Source organism: Vombatus ursinus, unplaced genomic scaffold (genome assembly GCF_900497805.2).
Source record: "Vombatus ursinus unplaced genomic scaffold, bare-nosed wombat genome assembly UNPS02014786.1, whole genome shotgun sequence".
Classification (NCBI taxonomy): domain Eukaryota; kingdom Metazoa; phylum Chordata; class Mammalia; order Diprotodontia; family Vombatidae; genus Vombatus; species Vombatus ursinus.
This window is the reverse complement of record NW_020954564.1, coordinates 52466728-52481110: the sequence shown is the minus strand read 5'-3', so window position 1 is coordinate 52481110 and position 14383 is coordinate 52466728. Positions and strand designations below refer to the sequence as shown.

The following is a 14383-nucleotide window of genomic DNA, read 5'->3' as shown; positions in this document are numbered from 1 at the left end:
ATCAATAAGGTAGCAAAAAATTGGAAAAAAATTATGGTGTATGAATATAATGAAATATTACTGTGATGTAAGAAATTACAATTACAGTGAATACTGAGAAGTGTGGAAAGATCTATATGAAACTGATGCAGAATGAAGTAAGCAAAGCCCAAAAAACCAATATGAAAAGTAATTACAACAGTGCAAGTGGAAAGAATCACACAAAAAAAAATTAAAAGTGAATGCTACAAAGTTATAGGGAACAAGCAGGACTTTAAAGAAGACTTTTGAGAAGACACTCCTATCCTATCCTTTTGCAGAGTTTGTTATATGGGATCTTCTCTGGGAGGTGGAGAGGGCTGTTGAGGAAATTATGATGATATATAAAAAAGACAGCAATAAAGTTATTTTTTAAAAGAATTAAGGAATAAAAGTTTTTTTTTATGCAAACAGTGAAGACACAATTGAGATTACATAAAATGATTTATAGTGTACCCAGTTGGCATAGTACTGTGACTTCTTTCATCAGTGTTTAGTATTTGAGTACAAATAGATCAAATCAACAGTAGGAGTGATCTAGGAGTGAAGACTGGTAGGACAGATTGCAACAGGACAAAAGAATCATAGAAGTAGAATATATAACTAGATTGATTACAGTGTCAGAGCTGAAGGGGGAGGGTGGGAAGTGAAGCCAGAGCAGGAGTAATAGACTAAGAAAACAGGGAAAGATAAAATGACTAGAGGCAGTGGTGAGTGTGAATATCAGGTTTAGGGGGAACGAGATAGAGGGTGAAATAGCACAATGTCAATTATTAGGAAAGAAGGGAATTTCAGAGTTCAAAATAATAGAGCTGGTAATTATGGGCAATAATGAAATCTTAGTTATTACCATCCTTGTAACTGGCTATGATAGAATAATGCTGTAAAGGTCATGGGGGTTGAAGTGGTTCAAGTGGAATGTCACAGCATTTGAGGGGATTTTATATATACACACATATATGTATTTATGTATATATATGTGTGTGTGTGTGTGTGTCCATATGGTTTTTAAGTATGAGGTCAGAGGTGGATAGAGTAGTAAACTTGGAATCTGGAAGACATGAGTTTAAATCTTACCTTGAAAATTTACTAGGTATGTGATGATAGGCAAATCACTTAATCACTCTCAGCCTTAGTTTCTTCTTTGGTAAAATGGGGATAATAATAGTAACTGCTTCACAGGGTTGTTGTGAGATTAAAATGAGATATATAAAGTGCTTTGTAAACTTTATAGTACTGTATAAATGTCATACATTCTTATAATATAGGGGGTATTTGTCATGCTGACGATAGGATTTATGCAGGCAGGGATTATGTGTTATTCACAGTGTCTAATAAATGTTTTTTGAAGTTTGAAGTTGAACAAGGCAAAAAGTTATTGGTGATGCTGTATTGCTTGTTCAGATTATTTTGAAACAGAAAAATTGGTCTATACACTCCCAAAATAATTTATAAAATTGAAAAATATATAGCTTTCAGGCTACTGGGTAATTTAATGGGAAAGCTACCATTTTTCAGATGGGTACACTTGTGCTCAATTTAACCGTGGGTATCTTTAAAGATATAAAACCTTTCCATTTTTGTTAGTTCCAAAATCCCTTTTTTTTGGGGGGGGGCGCCTAGACAGTGGGGTTAAGTGACTTGCCCAGGGTCACACAGCTGGTAAGTGTTAACGTGTCTGAGGTCAGATTTGAACTCAGGTCCTCCTGACTCCAGGGCCAGTGCTTTATCCACTGTGCCACCTAGCTGCCCCTCAAATCACTTTTTAAAAGAAAGTATGTTGAAGTAAGTTGAGTTGACTCTTTAGTGCATTAGGCAGTTTGTTTGTAGAAGAATTTTTCCATGGTAAATCATTTTCTGTATTCTCTTTGCTTTAACATGTGCATTTCTTCTCCCTTAGATAAAACTCTATTGAATGTATAGTCCTTTTACAAAGATATTGTAGCAGATAGTGAGGACACCACCATTCTTCTAGTTACTCCAGTTCACCCCCTCAGAATAATTTTCAATTCTATATTCTCTTGTACTCCCTATATCTAATCTATTTTTGCTAATTCTTTTTAGTTATCCCTCTACAGCATCTTTCAGAACATCTGTTCCCTTCTCTCTAGTTACATGGCCTTCACCTTCATTTGTGCCCTTATCTCCTCTAGCCTGGACTTCTTTTTTGGGGGGGGGGTTTAATATCTTTTATCTATTTACCTCACTTACCTTTATCAATATATAGCCCTTTCTCAGGTAACTGTCCTTTATAACAAATAGTTTTACTATTTGAGGAGGAAAAAAGCAGTTCATGAAAATATTTTGAAAAAGTCTGATGTAAAGAAATGAAGTTTTCTGCACCTATGTTCTATCTCTCCCCTGACCTCAGCAAAGAATTGGGGAAAAGACAGTGCCTTCTCATTGCTTTTCTTTGGAGCCAAGATTCAATTGTTTTATTATTGCGGTTTTTTCAGTTTGCATTGTGGCAGTCATTTTTCTGGTTTTGTCTACTCTTTGCATCAGTTCATATAAGTCTTTCTATATTTCTCTATATTCATTACACTCATTGCTTCTTAAAATTCTTAAAATTAAAATGTAATATTCCATTACATTCATATACCACAGGTTTTTTAGCCATTTCTCAATTGATAGTCATCTACTTTGTTTCCAATTCTTTGTTACTACAAAAAGTATTGCTGTAAATATTTTCATTTATATAGGACCTTTCTTCTTTTCAGTGACCTCCTTGGAATCTCTGGGTCAGAGGGTATTGAAAATTTTAATCACTTTGCCTAATTCCATAATTGTTTTTCACAGTTTGCCTGGACTTTATTGCAACAGCTTCCTAATTGTCCTACTGTCTTCTAGCCTCTCCCCTCTCCATCCATCTTCCATATACAACTGCTAAAATAATCTTCCTAAAGCAGAAGACTTGACAGTGTCAGTTCTTTGCTCAAGAAGTTTCAGTGCCTCCTTGTTTAGCCTTTAGGATAAAATACTAACTCTTCTTGGCATTTAAATTCCTTTGTAGTCTGGCTTCAGCTGATCTTTCCTGATTTTATGCATGTTCTCCCCTCTCACTCGACATTCCAGCCAAATTGACAAACTTGTTTCCTGAACTAGGCACTCCATCTCTCGTTTTTGGATCTTTGCCTGGAATGTATTTTCTCCCCACCTCCATACTTCTACCTCATCAGTCATGTACTGTCTCTTACTGGAAGCCTTTTTTGTTCTGTATAGTTGATGGTGCTCTCTCCATTCACCTAAAATTGTCATATGTAAGTGTATTTGTTGACTTGTTGGGTACCTCTTATACAATATAAACTTCCTGAAGGCAAGGATGCAAAATGAAAAGCAGTTCTTGTCAATGTAAAACTGTAGAGATGATTACAGGAGGTCCTAAAAATCTTGATACAGTTTTAAGCCTTATTAGCTTTTCAAGGCTTAAAACTGCACCAAGACTTTTGGGACATCCTGTCCAATAATTGTGTCTACAGTTTTTGTAGATGTACTTTTGGTAAACCTATAAAGGAAATGGTGATTTCAGTTTAACCAGATAATGAATATTTTTGACCACAGAACCAACTAAACTAATGCACACATTCAAAACATCTCTGGGCCTGGTATGCTAACTAGTCACCCGAATCCTTCCTTCCTTTCTTCACTTTTCCTTTCCTTTCTTTCCTTTCTCTTCTTTTCTTTTCTTCCTATTTGTTTTTACAGCAGAGGGTCTCTACACAAATACTAGAGGTAGAAGTCAAATTCAGAGTGGTGCGGTTTTAAGCCATAGTAGCTTTTTAAAAAAGCAAACAAACTTTTGATTTAGAAAGCTTGTTAATAGCTTAAAAAAAGTTATTGAGCTTTAACATTTTTTTCATGTGACTAGTTAGCATATTTGGCTCAGAGATGTTTTGAAAGTATGCATTAGTTTAGTTGGTTTTGTGGTCAAAAAGAATTTTTATCTGGTTAAGCTGAAATCACCATTTCCTTTGTGGATAATACCAGATGTAAAATCTGTCCTAAACCACTAATGATAGGTGCTTTGTTTTTGTAGAGGAATGTCACATTTATGTGGTGGCAGGTTGAAATAGAAAAGTAAATAAATCACTATAAAGATTTGGTGAGTTATTTAGGGTAGAGGCAGTGTATGTTTCCTTAGAATATAAACAAAATTAACTTGTTCTGCTTGGGTTTTTTTTTTTTAAATCTTCAACTTAACTGCAAGAGATGCTGTTGTTAATGCTGCGACATTTTTTGTGTCCCCTTCCCCTCTTCTCCCCAACCACTGTTTTTCCACTACTGACAGAATGATAAAATTGATATTCTGTTGTTACTGTATTTTAGTTCATTGTTGTGTGATACTTATTTAAGGTATTTCAATCAGTAAAATTCAAATCCTTAAAAAAATGTCAATAGTTTTTGCTGCTTGTTCTTAAATAACTTTGTTTATTGTCATTATTGCATTCCTAGGTGTATTGTCTGGCTGTTTTTCCAGAACTTCAAAAAAAAATTGAATTTGATCCTAGTCAACTTGTTTTCTTTATGAGACTTTTGAACAGCTTTGTCTGGGTCCTACAATCAGCACATTTGCTGAATCTTAGGAAACCAATCTTGTATGATAGAATGGCGGAAAATGTTATTAGAGCTTTTCTTTGGTGCAGGAGCAACAAAGCTTATCTATAGTTCAAACTAGGCCTTTTCTGCTTACAGATGTGACTTCCTTTTCCATTGTCTTCTCTCCACCCTAGCCTTTCCTCTTTGATCTTTTAAAGATATACTGCTTAGTGATTTGTACTATGGAGGCTGGGAAATGGTTATTTTTGTTGCCATAGAGCCAACTTCCTCTTCTGCTTCCTTTTCTTGCATAGCAACTGCAGGAAAATGTGAAGCTGTCTGGCTACAGCTGACTACATTGTGAAGGAGTCTGCAAAGGAGAGCACCACGCAGCTATGGCTCTTTATAAAGGTGGGAAGGGATTCTTCTAAATGTACATTTTTACGACACTCCTAAAGACTAGTTATATGGGGATCAGAAGAATGGGATTATTTGTGGTGGTGATAACATTCATCTCATCAATAAATAACAAAAATATCAAGTACCTATGATTTATAAGATATTTTGCTAGAGAGATAGCATGGTGTAATGGAATAAATATGCTGGCTTTGGAATCAAGATAAAACTGATTTCGGATCTTGGTTCATACACTTAACTTTCTTTGAGGTTGATCAGGCCACTTAATCCCTCTGAGCCTCAGTTTCCTCATTCTAAAATAGGTATGATAACAATTGCAATACCTGCTTCTCAGAGTTGTTAGGAAAGCATGAGAGGCTCATCAGATCAGAGATTTAGAGTTGGAAGGGGCATAAAAGGCCATTTAGTCTAAGCCCCTCATTTTACAGTGGAGGAAACTGAGACCTGGGGAAAGTTAAATAGCTGCTTATGATAATACAGGTAGTAAACATCAGAGGCAGTATTTGAACTTTGGTCCTCTGACTCCAAAGCCAATTTTCTTTCCACTTTAAAGCACTCTAAATGTGAATTATTATTAGAAGCTGAGGGAGATACAGAGATGAATAAGACATCTTTCCGCTCTAAAGGAGTTTACATTATCATTGGAGAGATAAGTTATGCATGCTCACATGAAAATTAACTATAGAAGACAATATAAGATGACCTAGGCAGCTAGAACAGTGGGAGAGGGGAGGTGGTGTTCTTAAAAATATTGCCCTAATTGAAAACTTTGTCTTCTTTTTAAGAAAAACTTTTTTAAAATTAAATTTTTGATTAAGGATTTATTTTTCTCTCTCCAGCTCCCCTCTCACTCTTCTGGAAAGAAAAAAAAACTATTTTGTACAAGTATAGTTAAGTTAAAACAAACTCTTTCATTGGCCATGTCCCAAAAATATATATCTCATTCTGTACCCAGAGTATGTCACCTTTCTGTCAGGAGTAGCATGCTTCATCATCAATTCTCAGGAATCATGGTTGACCATTGCATTGATTAGAGTTCCTAAGTCTTTCAAAGTTGTTTTTGTAGTGGTGGTGTTGTATCAGTTCTTTCCCTTGTTACTAAAACTATACCTTCGATCATTTCTTATGGCATAGTTGTATTTCATTATACTAATATACAATAATTTGTTCAGCCATTTTCCACTTGATGGATTCCTTAATTTTCAGTTATTTGCTGTTATAAAAAGAGCTACTATTAATATTTTTGTTCATATAGGTCCCTTTTTCTTTCTTTGATCTCTTTTGTGTGTAGAAATGGTATGAGTGATCAAAGGGTGTACACAGTTTAGTAACATTTGGAGAATAGGTCCAAACTGCTTTTCAGGATGACAGTACCAATTCAGAAAAACAGGCATATAAATGTGAGAGAAATCCTCTTGAATCAACATCTGGGTCTCTTCATATGGAGGTTCTGATTTCTGCCCTATTATATAGAATTAAATTCTTCAAATCTGGTTTTAGTATTCTGGTACTGTTGAACTCTACTAGGAGAAGTCACAGAATCATGCTGACAGGGTATACTACACATTTTTATTAAATATCAATTCTTTTACTCTTCCCTTTGACTCTTTATCAGATTAATCTCTGTTCTAAACCTTTCCTCAAGCCACCTAAACCACCTCAACCTTCCTCAGTAGAGGATCTCACTTCATCCTTTACCAGGAAAATTGAGACAATTTGTTATATGTTCTCTCATCTTCCCATTTCTGTACTCAAAATCCCCTCAATATCATTTCCCATTTTCTGCTCTTTTGTTCCAGTCTTGAACAGAAGGGACCCATCTTCTCTCTAAGGTCAGGCTTTCTTCTTGTGCCCTTGATTTCATCCCCTACTATCCCCTTTGGGAGCCTGAATCTTTCATCATCTCCTCTTTACCTCTAATCTTCAATCTTTATTCATTGACTTCTTACAAACATGTCCATATCTATGTCCTTCAAAACAAACCAAAACCTTCACTTGACCCTACTTTTATTTCAGGCTGTCATTAGTCCTATTTCTTTCCTTTCTTTCTTAACCAAGTGGTAGAGAAATAGTGACTAGAATTGGATTGTATTGGTAGAAGGAGTTCTTAGATAAGGAAATTCCCTCTGTCCACGATGCTCAGCCCCTTCACTGTAGCTTAGAGGTGTTGTTGTTGTTGTTGTTGTTTTTTTAATTAGGCAATTGGGGTTAAGTGACTTGCCCCAGGGTCACAAAGCTAGTAAGTGTCAAGTGTTTGGTCTGAGGCTGAATTTGAACTCAGGTTCTCCTGACTTCAGGGCTGGTGCTCTATCTATTGCGCCACCTAGCTGCCCCAGTAGCTTAGAGTTTTTAAGAGAAGCCTAGAGCCCTGGGAGGTTAAGTGACTTGCCCATTGTGACACAGCCAGTATATGTCAGAGAAAGGCCTAGAACCCAGCCCTTCCTGAATTCAAGGCCAGCCTTTAACACCATGCTGCCTTTATAACCAGGCTCCTAAAAAAAATCTGCTTATAGTAATTACCTCTTTTTTTTTTAAGCCTCCCATTTCTTAACTCTGTGTAATGTGGCTTCTGATCTTCTCGTTTGACTGATATAGCTCTCTCCAAGCTTATGGACAATCTCAAATTTGCTAAATCAAAGGATCTTTTCTTTGTTCTCATACTTTTTTTCTTAAGCCTCTCTGTGGCATTTGATTGTTGACCCACCCTTCTCTCCCTTTGCCCCTCCACCATTTGTCATTGATTTTTGCCTTGTTTTTCTCGTTTGTTTGATCACTTCTCACTATGTTTTTTTAGATTATCAGCCCTTTTGAGACCACTTTACCCCTTAGCATGTGTATACCCTTTCTTTTCTCAAGGAGATTTCACCAGCTCACTTGGGTTCAACTATCATCTCTTTGCAGTTGACTCAGAAATCTGCGTCTTTAGCCCTCTTCTCTTTACTGATCAGCAGTTTTGGATCTCTGTTATATGTCTCCCCTTGGATGTCTTCCATCTAGATGTCTTAAATAAACTTCTTGTCATTCCTGGCTTCTAAATTCCTCATTTCTATTGAGAATACCATCATTCTTCCTGTCACTTCGGTCTGCAACCTTGGTCATTCTCAACTCTTCCCACTCCTTCATCTTCCTTGTCTGATCTTTTGCCAAGTCTTGTCAATTTTGTCTCTACAACACAACAATTCCTATCAATGTTCTCTTCTTCACAAGTAACATATGAAACTGAATTCGAACTCAGGTCTCACTGACTCCAAGGCCAGCACTCTATCCATTGTGTCTCTGGACAACTGAAAAAATATTTTAAAAACATCAGGAAAAAACTTTTTTTTTAGTCTGGATCTGTGATTTCATCAGGGTAGGGAATTTCTGGTGAGGAAATTCCTGCTACCAATGCAGGTAACAACTGTTTTCCGATTTAAGGGTCTTAGAGAATTGCCTAAATTACTGGCAGAATTTTATTTTTCATACAGTAGTTTATTTAAATACTTCATTACTTTGTGATCTCATTAATGTGGTTACTTATGGCGTGGTACCTATTGCAAACCATTCATACCTTCTCATCCTGTGCAACTTATTTACGTACTCATCTGTATGCTCTACCAGAAGCCCATCAAAAACAGTTTGGAGACATTCTTCTAGATCTCTTGACATCTTGTGGGTATCAGTGGAGTACAGGGCTGTTTTATCAGTTATTCCTTCTTCTGCTCTGTGATGAGGCTGCTTCCTTTTCTGTTCATACATATCCTTGATAATATAATTTTGTTGCTTCTCTTGTATGGTTACCCCAAGGGAAGAAAATTGGTATTTTTTTTTATAGGCAATGGGGTTAAGTGACTTGCCCAAGGTCACACACTTACTAGTGTAAAGTGTCTGAGGCCAGATTTGAACTCAGGTCCTCCTGACTTCAGGGCTAGTGCTCTATCCACTGCGCCACTTAGCTGCCCCAGAAGAAAACTGTTATTTTAGGGGGAAAAAATGGGTCTTTGTTTCAAGAAGAAGCTTGAAATCATTAATGGTATTCAGTTTCACAAGTGTAATCCAACCCAATTTCTTGCTATTCAAATGCCCTTTTCATTGTGAATTTTCAGTCCCTGTCCAAGATATCATAATTGTGGCTCTGTGACCTATCCATCCAGTGGCATATTGGATGAAATCTAGACAGTAGTCAATTTGAAGCTATATGAAATTTGCTATTTTTCTTGCCAGATAATATACACTTAGTTCACTTATAAGTTTATGCTATTTTGGTCGTTATTAAAAAAAAAGATGCATTCAGATAAATGCATAACGTGAGTTTATTCCTGTATTTAGGAAGGATCAGAGAATTATAGCTCTCAAGCTGGAAGGGAGGCCATCTAGTTCAACTTCCTTGTTTTGTAGATTAAGAAACCGAGACCCAGGGGGTTTGAGACTTGTGCAAGGGTACACAGGTAATGTTGGCTGGGATTTGAGCCCAGGTTCTCAGACTCCAGAGCCAGTACTGCTGTTTCTTTCCAAATAATTTGAAAGTCATAGTTTATTTTAATAATCAAAGTGAAAATGAGCTTTGAAGATATAAGGTAAAAAAATGTTACATATACATAACTAACCTGATGTTTATCAACTAATCAATCAGTCAGCAAACATTTATTATTGTAATAAAATTATTATACAATTTATTTTTACATAGCTATCAGGAAGGATATGGAAAGGTCTTTTTGAAGCATACTCATTTATTACTGTATCCAGAACCAATGCTAGGCCAAGTTGGTAAGCTGTCTAAATTTGGCTTCTGAAGTTTTAGGTTCAGTACCTTTAAGGCTTTTCCTTTATTGTCCAGATCACCCATTGTGATGAGCTCTCTCCTCCACAAATCAAAACTTTAAACAACTGGAGTCTAGCTGGTTCTTTAGAAGCCTTAGTGATATGATCATTGGTATGGGTATCTGGCTCTTTCTTTAGTAATATTTCATTATTATTTCATTGAAGCCTTATTCTTAGTGAATACACTAATAGAATTTCCAACACTCTGGTGGACCCCTATCAGGGCATGTTTTGGGAGGCTCCCATGCAGCCCTAAAACCTTTCCCCAAAGCTCGGCCTTCATTATCATTGGCCACCAGGCAAAATGCCTTTTTTTTCTCCCACTGCAACTCAGGAAATGGTGTAAGACTTGGAAAAATTGTGATCCAAAAAAGTACAAGATATGCCTACACCTAGGAAATTATAAATTTTTGAAGTGAAGGCAACAAAGTAATGGGGAAAAGATAAAAATAATTTATATACAGTGTTTTATCCACTCTTAAAAAACAACAAAAGGAAAATGGCCGTGGCTTTTCCTTAGTAGTTTGTTTAGCAGCCTTTTTCATATTTCCTGCAAATAAAGTAGAGCTTAATAATTTGTTAAAACTTTTTTGTTTTATATGAAACCTAAGGTAAAATCAGTTTTGAACTAATGATGTTAAAATAACTTAAAATATCAGTATCCTGTCTTCTACTCTTGAATTGCTTTTTACTGCCCTGTTCTTTTCTCTGTTTCAGTCCTGCGTCACTTCTCTTTCTACCTTTTCTATTACCAAACTATTGAGCTCTGCTAGAAGAATGCAGGGAACTGTGGTGACTGAGTTTTATACTTCATAAGGATCTATAGATTTAGAGTTGGAAGGAACTTCAGGGTCTTTTCTAGACCAACTCCCTTGTTTTGCAGATGAGGAAACTGAAGGGAGGAAACAAACATTTATTAAGTGTCTATTCTGTGCCAGACACTGTGCTGTACTGAGGACCTTATAATTATTTCATTTGATCCTCACAATGACCATGTGTGATAGATGTTATTAGTATCCACATTTTGCAGCTGAGAGAATTAAGGTAGGTAGCAGTTAGATGATTTCCCCAAAGTCACGCAGCCAGTAAGAATCTGAGACTCAATTTGAACTCATAACATCCTTACTCCAGGCCCAGTGCTCTGTCCATTGTGTCACCAGAGCCATGTTGTTTCCACTGTACCATGCTCTTTTCATAATATGCTGTCTCCCATTTGTGTTTTTGCTCAGGCCATGCTATATGCCTGGAATATTCTTCTTCCTTTTTTCTACCTCTTAGACTCCCTAGTTTCCTTTAAGGATCCATTCAAGGGAAATTACGTTGTATTTAACTTCCTCTGTACATGTTGTATTCCTTGAGCAGAATATGAGCTCCTTGAGGGCAGAGACTGTTTTGTTTAGGATTTTGTATCTCCAGCTGTTAGGAGAGGTAACCACACAGGAAGCACTGGAGTTTTTTAGACTCCAGCCTCTAACAGGTTTCACTCTTGATCTGGGCAGCCAGAAGGACAGGAAAACAGCTTCCGAGAGGTTAAGTAAGCTTAACTTTAGTCTTGTCTTCCCAAAAGAGTTGCTGATGATGGGAGCTCCAACTCCTACAGCGTTTCCTAATCAGTCTTCTCGCAGGGGTGGGTGAGAATGGTAGAAGCTACCATTGGTAAATGGTAGAAGCTCCTCCTGGTCCCCTAAGCCTCAATGGGGGACGGTTGAGGCAAGCACACAGATTCCCCCCAAACCTTGTTGGGGGCTGATCAGGGCAGGTACATACATTCCTTTATGCATTACCCAAATCCCAAATGGGTTCCCCACTCACTGACCAGTGCCCACTTAATTTATAGGGCAACAGACAAAGAAGGCATTTTGTCGACATTAAGCTCATAGGTTAACTTTAGCAATATTGTCATGTCCTCGCACAGTGCAGTTGTACATTATGTCATCCTTATAGCTTACTGCGACTGTGCAGTAGAAGTTGTTTTCAACCATAATTCGTAGATATCTTTTTCTGGATGTTTTGGTCATTACTTTAAACTTAATTGTTCAAAACTGGACTCAGTCATTTCTCTTTCAAACTTGCTCTTCTTCCTAACGACTCTCTTTTTTATTAAACCCTTAAATTGATCTTTGACTCCTTCCTTTCCTTTTACCTTCCCTTCCCCCACCCCCTAAACCAAGCCAAGTTCTATCTCTTCTACCTAAAAAAAACAAACCCACAGATTAACATTATCTATGTTCCATTGTATTTTGATTTATTTTGTTAAATATTTCCCAGTTACATTTTAATCTGGTTTGTACATGCAGCTGGTGTTTTTGACACTTCTGCTCTATTCTACTGCTCAAATGATCTTTCTAATGTGCCACTTGGATCATGACACTCCTTTATTTAAAAATCTTTTACCAGTTTTCCCCTGTATAACGAATAACAGATAAACTCCTTTTTCTAGTATTAAAGTTTGCCTACAATCTGGCTTCAGCCTACATGACCATTCTTGTGGCAGAAGATTCTTTTTAATATATTCATGAATTCTACATTACAGTGATACTGGACCACTCAATCCTACAATTTCATCTTGCCCTCTTCTGTCTCTGTGCCTTTGCCCATGCAGTGCTGCCTCACCTGTGAAGCTACCTTCCATGATTTTCCATCTTTTGGATGAAAATCTTCTTTCTCTGCACAAATTTCTGATAACACTTTCCTTGGATCTTTCTCTTCAATTTGGTTCTCAGCCGTGTTTGAGACTGCCAAGTCACTTAACCTCTCTGAGCTTCAATTTCATAATTTGTAAAATGGGGATAAAGTTGTTATGAAGCTCAAATAAGAAAAATATGTTAAATGCTTTGTAAGTAAAATGTTTTATATGAATGTTAGTTATTTTTATTATTACTACTACTGCACATATTCAGTAATTTATAACTTAGTGCCTCATGGTCAAGGCCCCATGCAATTGTTGGAAATACTTGGATACCTGTAAGTAGATATTTTTCCCACTGGTGTAGATTGCAAACCATCCATGCCCTCTTGTGCTATGTAGTTTTCATCTCTGACCTTTCAAAAATTGAGCTTCTACCAAAAGTGCTTGAAGGACTTTTAGGTCTTTTAATTATTTTGTAGGTGCCAGTGCTGCCTTGGACTAGCATTCTATTATCCCTCTTTGTTGCCTTCTAATATATAACCTGCCCTCCTTTTCTTATTGCTTGTTTCTTTGTTGTTGTTGTTGTTTATTTATTTTTAGCCTTTATTGTTTTTTTTTTAATTTTGACTTTTTTTTTTTAAAGGCAGTTGGGGTAAGTGACTTGCCCAGGGTCACACAGCTAGTAAGTGTCAAGTGTTTGATCTGAGGTCAAGTTTGAACTCAGGTCCTCCTGACTTCAGGACCAGTGTTCTATCCACTGCGCCACCTAGCTGCCCCTTTAGCCTTTATTTTTTAAAAAATTTTGAATTTCAGATTTTCTCCTTCCCTCCTGGCCTTCCCTTTTCCATTGAGAATGCAAGCAATATAATATCAATTATACTTGTGAAGTCATGCAAAACATATTTTTGTATTAGCCATGTTTGCCTATTTCTTTGACTATGCCTTTTACTTGCACACAAATTATGTTTCTAGGTTTTGTTGTTGTTTTAGTCATTTTCAGTCACGTCTGACTTTGTGACCCCTTTTGGGGTTTTCTTGGAGAAGATGCTGTAGTGGTTTGCCATTTCCTTCTCCAGCTTGCTGCATCCTAATTATGCATGCTTCACATCTTTCCAACACCACTTACTTAAACTCTAATTTTGATTCCTTTGAGATTGTGATATTCCATGATTCTTAGATTAAGAGAGAGTATTGATGTTCAAAATACGGTTGTCTTTTTTGTGCATATGGGAAATAGCTTGTAATCATTGAGAAAGCACTATGCAGTTTATTAGAAATAATCCAGATAGCTCTCTTCCTCTTAATTCTGGATCCTGATCATTATCCTTTGGTTGTGCCTATCCAAAATATATTTATTGATGGATTAACTTAAAGGCTTTTTCCACTGTAAGTCATGCCATCCTTTGGTGCCATCATCTATTTGATTTTTTTCAATGCATACTGCTAGGTGAAACTATTTAAAGATTGTAGTACAGTGATATGAATGGCAGGATTACTGAGCTCTTGTTTTGCCTTTACTATTTTCTTTATCTTTGGATTAGATCTTTGGATTAGAAATACCAGAGCAAAAATATCTGATGGGGAGTTGAAACCAAAGGTAAGTAGGATGAGAGCAGAAGAGCTCCTACGTGTCATTAGTGAGTTTCAGTTACCAGGCCCAGACAAACTACATTCCAGAGTACTCAAGGAACCAGCAGATGTGATTGTTGAACTGTCAGTGATCTCTGAAAGATGATGGAGAATGGTAGTGGTACCATAGGTCTGTAGAAGGGAAACATCCCAGTTGAGAAAATATGAAAGAGAGACAGGCTGGTAGGCTTGACTTTGATTAGGGTCAGAATTCTAGATTGTATTATTAAAGGGTTAATGATCACAAAGAGCTTGTATGACTTCGTCAAGAATAGGTCATGCCAGACTAACCTCAATTCCTTTTTGACAGGGTTTATTAAACTAGGAGGTCAGGGGAATGCTGTAGCTGTAGTT

General features: G+C 36.8%; 1 protein-coding gene across 2 annotated transcripts in view; it reads left to right on the top strand.

Moving 5' to 3' along the window:
• LOC114046963 (uncharacterized protein KIAA0355-like) overlaps positions 1-14383 on the top strand; it is a 110313-nt gene that overhangs the window by 13830 nt on the left and 82100 nt on the right. Inside the window, exon 2 of one of the 2 annotated variants that reach the window (XM_027867621.1) lies at positions 4869-4965. The exons of the other annotated variant lie outside the window; for it this stretch is intronic. The gene's annotated coding sequence lies outside the window, so the exon portion shown is untranslated. The remainder of the gene's footprint in view (positions 1-4868; positions 4966-14383) is intronic. 2 annotated transcript variants of the gene reach the window in all.